Source organism: Macrobrachium rosenbergii, chromosome 26 (genome assembly GCF_040412425.1).
Source record: "Macrobrachium rosenbergii isolate ZJJX-2024 chromosome 26, ASM4041242v1, whole genome shotgun sequence".
NCBI classification, from domain to species: domain Eukaryota; kingdom Metazoa; phylum Arthropoda; class Malacostraca; order Decapoda; family Palaemonidae; genus Macrobrachium; species Macrobrachium rosenbergii.
Genome location: NC_089766.1, coordinates 51855585 through 51865574, shown reverse-complemented (window position 1 = coordinate 51865574; position 9990 = coordinate 51855585). Strand labels below are relative to the sequence as shown.

General features: G+C 44.1%; 1 protein-coding gene across 1 annotated transcript in view; it reads right to left on the bottom strand.

The window, feature by feature from the left end:
- Positions 1-9990, bottom strand: part of LOC136853211 (zinc finger protein OZF-like) — a 270715-nt gene that overhangs the window by 148674 nt on the left and 112051 nt on the right. The window lies entirely within an intron of this gene.

The following is a 9990-nucleotide window of genomic DNA, read 5'->3' as shown; positions in this document are numbered from 1 at the left end:
TGAACTGAACAGAATAGAATAGAGTATTCAATTCAGGCCGAAGGCCAAGAGCTGCGACCTATGAGGTCACTCAGCGTTGAAAGGGAAATTGAGAGCAAGAGGTTACAAAGGTGTAACAGGAGGAAAACCTGGCAGTTGCACTATGAAATAATTGTTAGAAGAGGGTAGAAAGCAAGATGGAAGAGAGAGAATATGAGTGGAGGCACAGTAAAAGGAATGAAAGGGGCTGCAGCTAGGGGCCGAAGGAATGCTGCAAAGAACCTCAATTAAATCCTACAGTGCACCGCATGAGGTGCACTGACGGCACTACCCAGCTGTAGTGGGGTAGATAAGAGTAAATTTTTAGAAGAATCGTGCAAATGATGATTCAAGCATTAAATTTGGCACAATTGTTCTCCAAGGGATACTAATCAAATCTGCCAGATTGGCCAATTGAAAATCCAAAATGGCGGCTATTTTCCAAGATGGCCGCCAAAATAACCACCCAAAGTTGATGTTTTGCTTAGAAATATTTGTAGTTGTCCGAATTGCATGATCTAAGTGTGGATTCCTATGTTTTTAAGCCTGCTGATGTATATTTTCTAGTTTATAACATGGTTAAGGCACTATATTAAAGGAGTGATTGTCGGGCACTACCAAGGCACACTGGTGACATCACTGCTGTGAAATTCAGCATGGGGTTCAGTGTCAGCTAAGTAGGAAATTTATGTTGGCATCATACTGCAACAACCTACTAGTATCCCAAATGCTGCCTAATCAACCCCAAATCAGTTAGGCAGCCACACCTGAATGGACAGGACATGCCAGCGCGGGAGAGCCGAACCAAGGATAACAGGGTTTTAGTTATCTGGATGGTGTACAGATTGCACAGGACTTATGACACTGGATGAACAATCGGACTAGGTGTATGGCACAGTGCAAGAACCTAGTTGTATCCCATACAGGAAAGACCTATTGTATATTACAGGACATAAAAGGCCTATTATACTATTACATGTACAGGGTGGTAAAAGGATAAACCCTCAACCCTGAATGTCATCGTAATCATGGGTGTGAACTCTACTGGACGATCATGGAAAACAGACTGGACCAAGTGTTGCCTATGTCAGGAGGTTAAGAAAGAAGATCTAAAATCTCCCCAGGCCAATCCTGCCAGAAGAGGGGATGATGGATATATGAACCTGGCAAAGAATATTCCTCTATTTCACTCACTCAATGCACTACCAATCAAGCTAGACCCTGCAAGACTTGACAAAGATTCTGGGATAGAGAAAACGTTGAGAAAAAATAAGGCACAATATCACGAGCGTTGCAGGCTTCTGTTCAACAGCACAAAGTTACACTGAGCTGAAAAAAGAGCAAGTCGTGTAGGTACTAGGGATGAGGGCAGTAGAAGATTCCACGAAAGCTCCAAGAAACTAAAACAAAAGAATGCTTCTTCTGCAAAACTGAAGGAGGAGAGCTTAGAGAAGCAATGACAATGCAAGTGAATCGGAGAATAAATGAATGTGCCAAAACACTCAGTGATACAAAACTTCTCGCCAAACTAAGAGCATGAGATGTCATAACCCAAAAAGTGAAATATCACCCTGGCTGTTTGGTGGCATTGTATAACCAAGAACGGGCATACCTAAAGGTGCAGGAACAAGAAAAAGCACAGGAACACTGGAAGGATGCATATCCAATTGCTTTTTCTGAATTAGTCACCTACATCTGCGAGATGAAAAATGCCAGTGAGAGGCCACCAATTTTCAAGCTTCTTGATTTGACCGAACTTTACAAGCAGAGGCTGGAACAGCTTGGTGTTGACTCGCCTGATGTTCATCCTACTCGACTCAAGGATCAGCTGCTTTTTCACATTCCACAGCTGCAAGCTAATTGCCAAGGATGAGAAGTTCTGTTGGCTGTTGAAATTGATGTAGATTCAATCCTATCAGAAGCATCCTGTTATGGTGAAGCGATCCATCTACCAAAAGCCGTTGGGATAATAAGACAAGACATGCTCCGTCAGAAGTCAAATTTCAGCAGCTGTTTTCATGACAAAGACTTAGAACAGGCTGTGCCACCATCACTGCTTCAGTTTGTATGCATGATCAAACATGGTACAGACATCAAGTCCCAACTCCATCATGGAGCGTCAAAATCAGACTTTGCTATATCACAACTTCTACAGTACAACTGCTTCGCCAAATACAAGGAAGGAACGGATGTCCACAGGAATTCCAAGGACTGGGAGCCACATTTTGCAGTCTACATGGGCCTGTATGTGTTTGCCAAGACTAGGAAGAGACAAATAACTGAAATGCTCCATGGCAATGGGCTAACCATATCATATGACCGAGTCCTAGAAATCTCAGCACAGTTAGGAGAAGCAGTTGTTGCACAGTATGTGGAAGATGGAGTAATTTGTCCCCCGGTCTTGAGAAAGAATTTGTTCACAACTGGAGCAGTTGACAACATACATCATAATCTGATAGATCATAATCTGACTGCGACCACAGCTGAAACATCTTTACACGGTACAAGTGTGTCCATTTTCCAGCATCCAAACACAGGAAATCCTGGTGATGAACGTGAGCCACTCAAACTAGATATAAAGTCAAAAATGAAGGTTAAAAAAGTTCCAGAGCTTCCAGAAGTATACACCAATATTCGACCAGCATACATCACCAAAAAACCCCAAATCCTCCTCCAGTTGCAGCCAATCCTTACCAGCACCAGAGTCGATCAGGTCACATTTGAAAGAAGAATATTCTTGGTTGGAGGAAGTCTTCCTCACTGAGAATGTGGCTGATGCAGTCAGCATCACATGGTCAGCATATCATGCAACACAGAAAAGGAGCTGTCCATTTGAAGTGAGCATATCGGCAATGATGCCTATGTGACGAGACCAGGCACACTTTGTTACAACTATCAAGCATGCCATGGAGAAGGTTACATGATACAGTGGCTTTTTTGAACCCACAGCAGACATCTGTAATTGTTGCTGACCAACCGTTGTATGCTTTGGTGAAACAAATACATTGGAAGTGGCAAGAATATTGAGAGGACAAGTTCGTTGTCATGTTCGGAGGCCTTCATATAGAAATGGGTGAACCAGTGCCATTGTGGAAGCAGGGGTGGCCTTATCTGGTACATCAGAGTCTTACCTGTCTGCATCCAGTGTTGCAAAAACAAGACAAGTACACCAGATTACAGCATGCAGCTTGTACAAACTGATGAAGAAAGGATATCATGATTTCTGCTCTGAAGAGTCTAGCACTTCAGAAATAACTTTTGAGGACTGGTATGAAAAATGGAAGAAAGAAAGTCAGCAGTTCCAATTCTGGAGTCTGGTGCTGGACATGGAACTCACAATGTTCACCCCCATCCGCTCATTCAGAGAAGGAGACTTTAACTTGTACTGTGAAGCACTTTCAGAACTGGTGCCTTACTTCTTTGCAAATAACAATGTTAACTATGCCTGGTGGATCACTATTCACCTCCGAGATATGATGTCACTGGAACAACAACATCCAGATGTGGCCAAGGAGTTTCACAATGGTAACTTTGTCATCCACAAGTCGAGAAGAGAATTCTCTGGCATGACGATTGATCAAGCGCACGAGCACAATAATGCAGTGATCAAAGGTGATGGAGGAGCAATTGGGTTGACAGAAGACCCGTCAGCACTTCGTAGGTGGATGGTTGCTGGACCTGAAGTTAGTCGTCTACTAGCTGGATACGAGGCCATGTCTGGGATGAAGGATGCCACGTACAGCAGCAGACACCACGAGCAGACACCAAGTGCCCAGAAATCTTTCTTTGAAAAGGTGAAATCACTCTCTGCAGTGATGCAGGAGATGGGTAACCCATTCCAAGAAGAATCAGCAGACCTGATGGTGTTAGATACAAAGAACATTGCAGACTCAACTGAAATGGTAGCTAGCTGAAATAGTAGCTCTGCAGTGGTTCTTAACCTGTGGGGAATCAATGGCGGAGTTGCCAGGCAAAGAACCACTGTCAGTTCTTATCATTTAATGTTGACTTACTTTACAAATCACAACCATTTAAATGAAAAAAAGCAAAGCGTATATTTACGTAAACACTGAGGAAACTGAAGCTGTCAAACCGTCTTTTCTAAATGGAGAGCCAATCAAGAAGAACCCTGTTTGAAGCTGAAAGTCATTCTTCAAACAAGAACAGGCTGAGGGAATTTCTATGGAGAAAGTCCTAAAAGATGACTGTCAGTTATTCTCGCGACTGTTCATCTCAAGCCAGAACAGTGTGACTTACAAGAATTCTTCAAGCACGAGAATCAGTCATACCCTGCATCTCTCAGTGACAGCAGCAAGCTTCATACATGTCAGAAGTCACAGCTGGTTGAAATTCTTGAAGCGCAGGTGAATGTCCCAGTGGGAGAACCAAAGGGAGATACAATCATCATTGACGGCTCAGCACTTATCAATGCCTCACCTCCATGTACTTCAAAGACATTTCATGACTATGCCAAACAAGACATCATCCCAAAGGCGGAATCCTATGGTGCCCGGTACAAGCGGGTGGACATAGTCTTTGATAAGTACAAGAAATCAAGTCTGAAATCAGAGACGAGGTCAAAAGGGGGGAAAGGAATCAGAAGAGTGACAGGAACAAGCAAGACGCCAGAAAACTGGCGAAGCTTCCTTCGTGACCCCAGCAACAAGACTGAACTGTTTCATGTCCTGGCCGAAAAGATGTGTGAAGCAGAAACGACAAGCACAGTCATCGTCACAAAAGGAGAGGATGCCATTAGCAACACAGTGTCCCCATGTTGTCACGAAGAAGCTGACAGACGAATATTTGTTCATGCTAGGGATGCAACGACTGACAAGAACAAGTCTATAATCATCAAGGCTAACGACACAGACGTGCTAGTCATAGCAATATCTGTACTGCCATCCTTCCAGAAACTAGGTCTTCAGGAAATGTGGATTGCCTTTGGCCAAGGAGCCCATATCTGATGGATTCCAGTCCATGAGGTAGTTTCTGCAATTGGGATTGAGAAAGCTAGAGGGATCCCCTACCTTCACGCATTCACTGGATGTGACATTGTGTCTGCCTTCCGTGGGAAAGCGAAGAAATCTGCATGGCAGACTTGGAATGTATTTGATGATATTATTGATGATATTGCTGAAACATTCATCAATCTCAGCCAGCATCCAACATTGATTCGTGATCCTGACATGCAGAGGCTGGAAAGATTCGTTGTCCTCATGTACGACAGACCAGGCTCAGCCACTGGTGTGGAGGAAGCAAGACTAGATCTGTTTGCCCGCAAATAGAGGCCATACAACTCAATTCCACCAACACAGGCAGCCCTCAGAGAACATGCAAAGCGTGCAGCCTACCAGGCTGGGATCATCTGGGGCCAGGCAACCCACTGTAATCCACACATGAGCAGTCCAGCTGAATGGGGGTGGACACAGAAAGGAGAAGCATGGCAGATACATTGGACAACACTACCACCAATTGCAGCAAGCTGTCAAGAATTGACAAAGTGCTCCTGTAAGAAGGTTTGCAAAGGAAGATGCAAGTGCTCTCAGGCAGAGCTTCCCTGCACATCACTCTGCAGCTGCATATGTGAACAGTAGCAGATCGAGAAACAGCAGCACAGTATGCATAACTTTGAAAATGTACTAGCCGGGACAAAACTTATGTAAAGAAAGACAAACATCTTGGTGGTTATCTTGAGAAATATGTCTCAGAGTGCTTTTTAAACAGGAAAATATAGTTCAGCAGGCTTCAAAACATAGGAATCCACACTTAGATCATGCAAATCAGACAACTACAAATATTTCTAAGCAAAACATCTACTTTGGGTGGTTATTTTGTCAGCCATCTTGAAAATGGCTGCCATCTTGGATTTACAATTGGCCAATTGGGCAGATTTGATTAGTATACCTTGGAGGACACTTGTGCCAAATTTGATGTTTGTATCATCATTTGCACGATTTTTCTGTTATCTGCCCCACTAAAAAACTTTCCCTGCATATTCTCCTCAAAGCCTGTCGCAAGTCTGTAGTGAACTTTGCTTATGTGGTAAATGTCAGAAAATGTCTTTCTATACTCGTTTTTCATCTGAGTAATCATGTCGTAAAGGACTGTACTTGGCACAATTAGCTCCTCTCCTAGTGTGTTACCATAAGTCTTCTTGGAAAGGAAAACATGAACAGGGTTGTGTGGATCAAGAATACTTTGAAGCTTTGTCCTGCATTCTCTGCAAACCTTGTGACGAATCTTACACACAATGAAACCTGTGACATATGCTAACACACTGCATCCCTCGAGTGGTAGGTCTCCCACAGGGAGGGTCATTACTGACTGTACTGTTACAGGAATTGGCAGAGAAGAATGTGTGACTTTCACTGCAGATTTTGCAAAACCTGAAGTCCCTATATTGTTAGGGTTACCAACGAGGTCTCAGTGTCTTTTTGTCAGTTAGCACCAGCACTTGGAACCATACTAGCATACACCATGACTTGGTGGAATGCACTCCTGAACTGACATGCATCTGGGTTGTGCCCACCTTTCCCCCGAATTACTGAAAATAAATTCTCCAAATAATCTTGATTGAGTGTGTTGGTTACTAGGTAAGACAGCTTGTACTTTGAATTTAACTCATCCCACAACTGTAACAGACCTTTCATTACCATCTGCCATCCAGAGAGGCAAGACAGCTTTCATGGACCAAGTGATTTAATACCATCCAACCATGTGAGGCAGTTAACCAGAAATTCCTTGTGACCTGATTTCAGACTCATGGCATGTTGCATTTTTGCATTACTGTTACGAGTTCCACTATTGAAACAGTTGAACAATTGGTCCATCTTTTCTCAGCAAAGTCTGTGTACTTTCAACCATATCAACCAAATTAATTAATTAATTAAATATATTAAATTAAAGATTTTAAACAAACTTTTACTTATCACATTTTTAATTAATGTAAGCTGTCTTGCATTTGAATGCAAAGCTCATAAGATTGATGAATTCTGGGGTAAAATCTTGGTACATGGTATCAGTACTAACAATTCTAATGATATTTTTTACTGACAATTATATCAATATATATATTACAAATGGTCTCAAAGCTTCTCTTGGTTTCATCATTAAAATTGATCATTAATATTACTGGAAACCAACACATGATCGCGTGAGTAATAGTAATAAATACTTTCCTTACACAGAGATTGAACCAAGGGCTCTGGAAAGAAAGGCAAGGGTGCTACCAAATGACCCACACAGGTCATGGAAAAATTGGAACCTAAGTATTTAAATGGTGCTTAAGGCTTTACCTGGTCAGGTGTTGCAACCTGATCAGGTCAAAACTTAGGTACCCTGTAATAAGTACTTAGGTTCCAACTTTTTGTATGACCTGTGTGGGTCATTTGGTAGCACCTTTGCCTTTCGTTTTAGAGGTCTAGGTTCAATCTCTACGTAGGAATGTTATTTATTTCTATTGCAAACATCATCTTGTATTGTTTTCCAATAACATTTATATCAAGTTTGATGATGAAATCAACAGAAGCTATCATGGAATTTCTAAAATTGATGATATATACTTACATTAAATAAATTTAATAAAAAAAAAAAAAAACGAGCACAAAAAAAATGAACAAAAAAAAACAAATTGAATAACGAACAAAAAATAATGCGAACAATAACAAAAAATAAACAAATTAATAACAAAAGAATAAATGACACATTCATCCCTTGAGCAGCCGATTCTATCTGCACACAATTGTCTTTGGTCCCTGCTTCCTGTAGGACCTGGGCTGTGAGTGGGTGACTGGGTGGGTGAGTGACTGGGTGGGTAAGTGTGAGTGAGTGGGTGGGTGGGTGAGTGGGTGGTGGGTGGGTGGGTGGGTGGGTGTGGTGGGTGGGTGGGTGAGTGAGTGGGAGTTAGTGAATGAGTAAGTGGGTGAGTCAGTGGGTGAAAAAAAAGTTAAGTATACCTTAGTTTTACCAGACCACTGAGCTGATTAACAGCACTCCTAAGGCTGGCCCGAAGGATTAGACTTATTTAACGTGGCTAAGAACCAACTGGTTACTTAGCAACGGGACCTATAGCTTATTGTGGAATCCGAACCACATTATAGCAAGAAATGAATTTCTACCACCAGAAATAACTTCCTCTAACTCTTCATTAGCCGGCTGAGAGTCGAACTCGGGCCTAGATAGTGCTAGACCACAACTCTACCGACTCGCCCAACGAAGAGCTAGTCAGTGGGTGGGTGAGTTGGGGTGAGTGAGTCAGTGAGTGGGTGAGTGAGTGGGTGAGTGAGTGGGTGGGTGAGTGGGGATGAGTGAGTGAGTGAATGGATGAGTGATAAGTGAGTGAGTAGGTGATTGAGCGTGCAGGTGGGTGACTGGGTGGGTGGGTAGGTAGGTGATTGAGTGAGTCAGGGGGTGAGTGAATGCAGTCTGTGAGTGATTCATTGAGTGAGTGAGTGGGTGGGTAAGGGAGCAAGTGAGTGGGTGAGTGAGTGGTGGGTGGGTGGGTGAGTGAGTAAGTGAATGAGTGAGACAGTAGGTGAGTGGATGACTGAGTGAGTGAGTGGGTGGGTAAGGGAGTGAGTGAGTGGGTGAGTAAGTGGTGGGTGGGTGAGTGAGTGAGTGAGTAAGTAGGTGAGTGATTGGGTGAGTGAGGTAGTGAGTGAGTAGGTAAGTGGGTGAGTGGGTGGGTGAGTAAGTTGGTGGGTGAGTAGGTGAGTAGCTGAGTGAGTGGGTGGGTGGATAGGTAGATAAATGAGTGAATGGGTGGGTGGGCGGGTGGGTGGGTGAGTGATTGAGTGAGTGATTGGGTGGGTTGGTGGGTTAGTGAGTGAATGAGTGGGATGAGTGAGAGAGTGGGATGGGTGAGTGAGTGAGTGAGTGGGACGGGTGGGTGGGTTATTGAGTGAGTGAATGATTGAATGAGTGGGATGAGTGAGTGATTGAGTGAGTGAGTTAGTTAGTGGGATGAGTGACTGAGTGAGTGGGATGGGTGAGTGAGCAAGTGGGATGGGTGAGTGAGTGAGTGAGTGAGTGGTTGGGAGGTGGGTTGGTGGGTCAGTGAGTGAGTGGGATGGGTGAGTGAGTGAGAGGGTGAGTCAGTGAGTGAGTGATAGGGTGGGTGAGTGAGTGAGTGAGTGAGTAGGTGAGTGGGTAAGTGAGTGGGTGGGTGGGTGGGTGGTGGGTGGGTGAGTGAGTAGGTAGCCTAAGTGAGTGGGTAAGTGAGTGAGTAGGTAAGTGAGTGAGTGAGTGAGTGGGTGGGTGGGTGAGTGAGTGAGTGAGTGAGTGGTGGGTGGGTGGGTGAGTGGTGAGTGGGATGGGTGGGTGGGTGGGTGGGATGGATGAATGAGTGGGATTGGTGAGTGAGTGGGATGGATGAATGAGATGGGATGGGATGGTGAACAGGATGGGATGGGATGGGTGGGTGGGTGGGTGAGTGAGTGAGTGAGGTGAGTGGGTGGGTGGGGGTGGGTGGGTGAGTCAGTGAATGAGTGAATGACTGAGTGAAAGGAGGATGAGTGAGTGAGTGATAGGGTGAGTGAGTTACTGAGTAGGTAAGTGGGTGGGTGAGTGAGTGAGTAGGTAAGTGGGTGGGTGGGTGGGTGGGTGAGTGAGTGAGTGAGATGGGTGAGTGAGTGGAGGGTAAGTGAGTGAGTGATAGGGTGAGTGAGTGAGTAGGTGAGTAGGGAAGTGGGTGGGTGGGTGAGTGAGTGAGTGAGTAGGTAAGTGGGTGGGTGAGTGAGTAGGTAAGTAAGTGGGGAGGTGGGTGGGTGGGTGGGTGGGTGGGTGAGTGAGTGAGTGAAGTGGTAGTGTTTATTCTTTTAATTTCTTTTTTATTATTATGTTATTATTATTATCCCGTCTTGGTATGTGTAATAAATTTATAGCGATATTATCCCCAGAGAGAGAGAGAGAGAGAGAGAGAGAGAGAGAGAGAGAGAGAGAGAGAGAGAGAGAGAGAGAGAATGTTAATACATT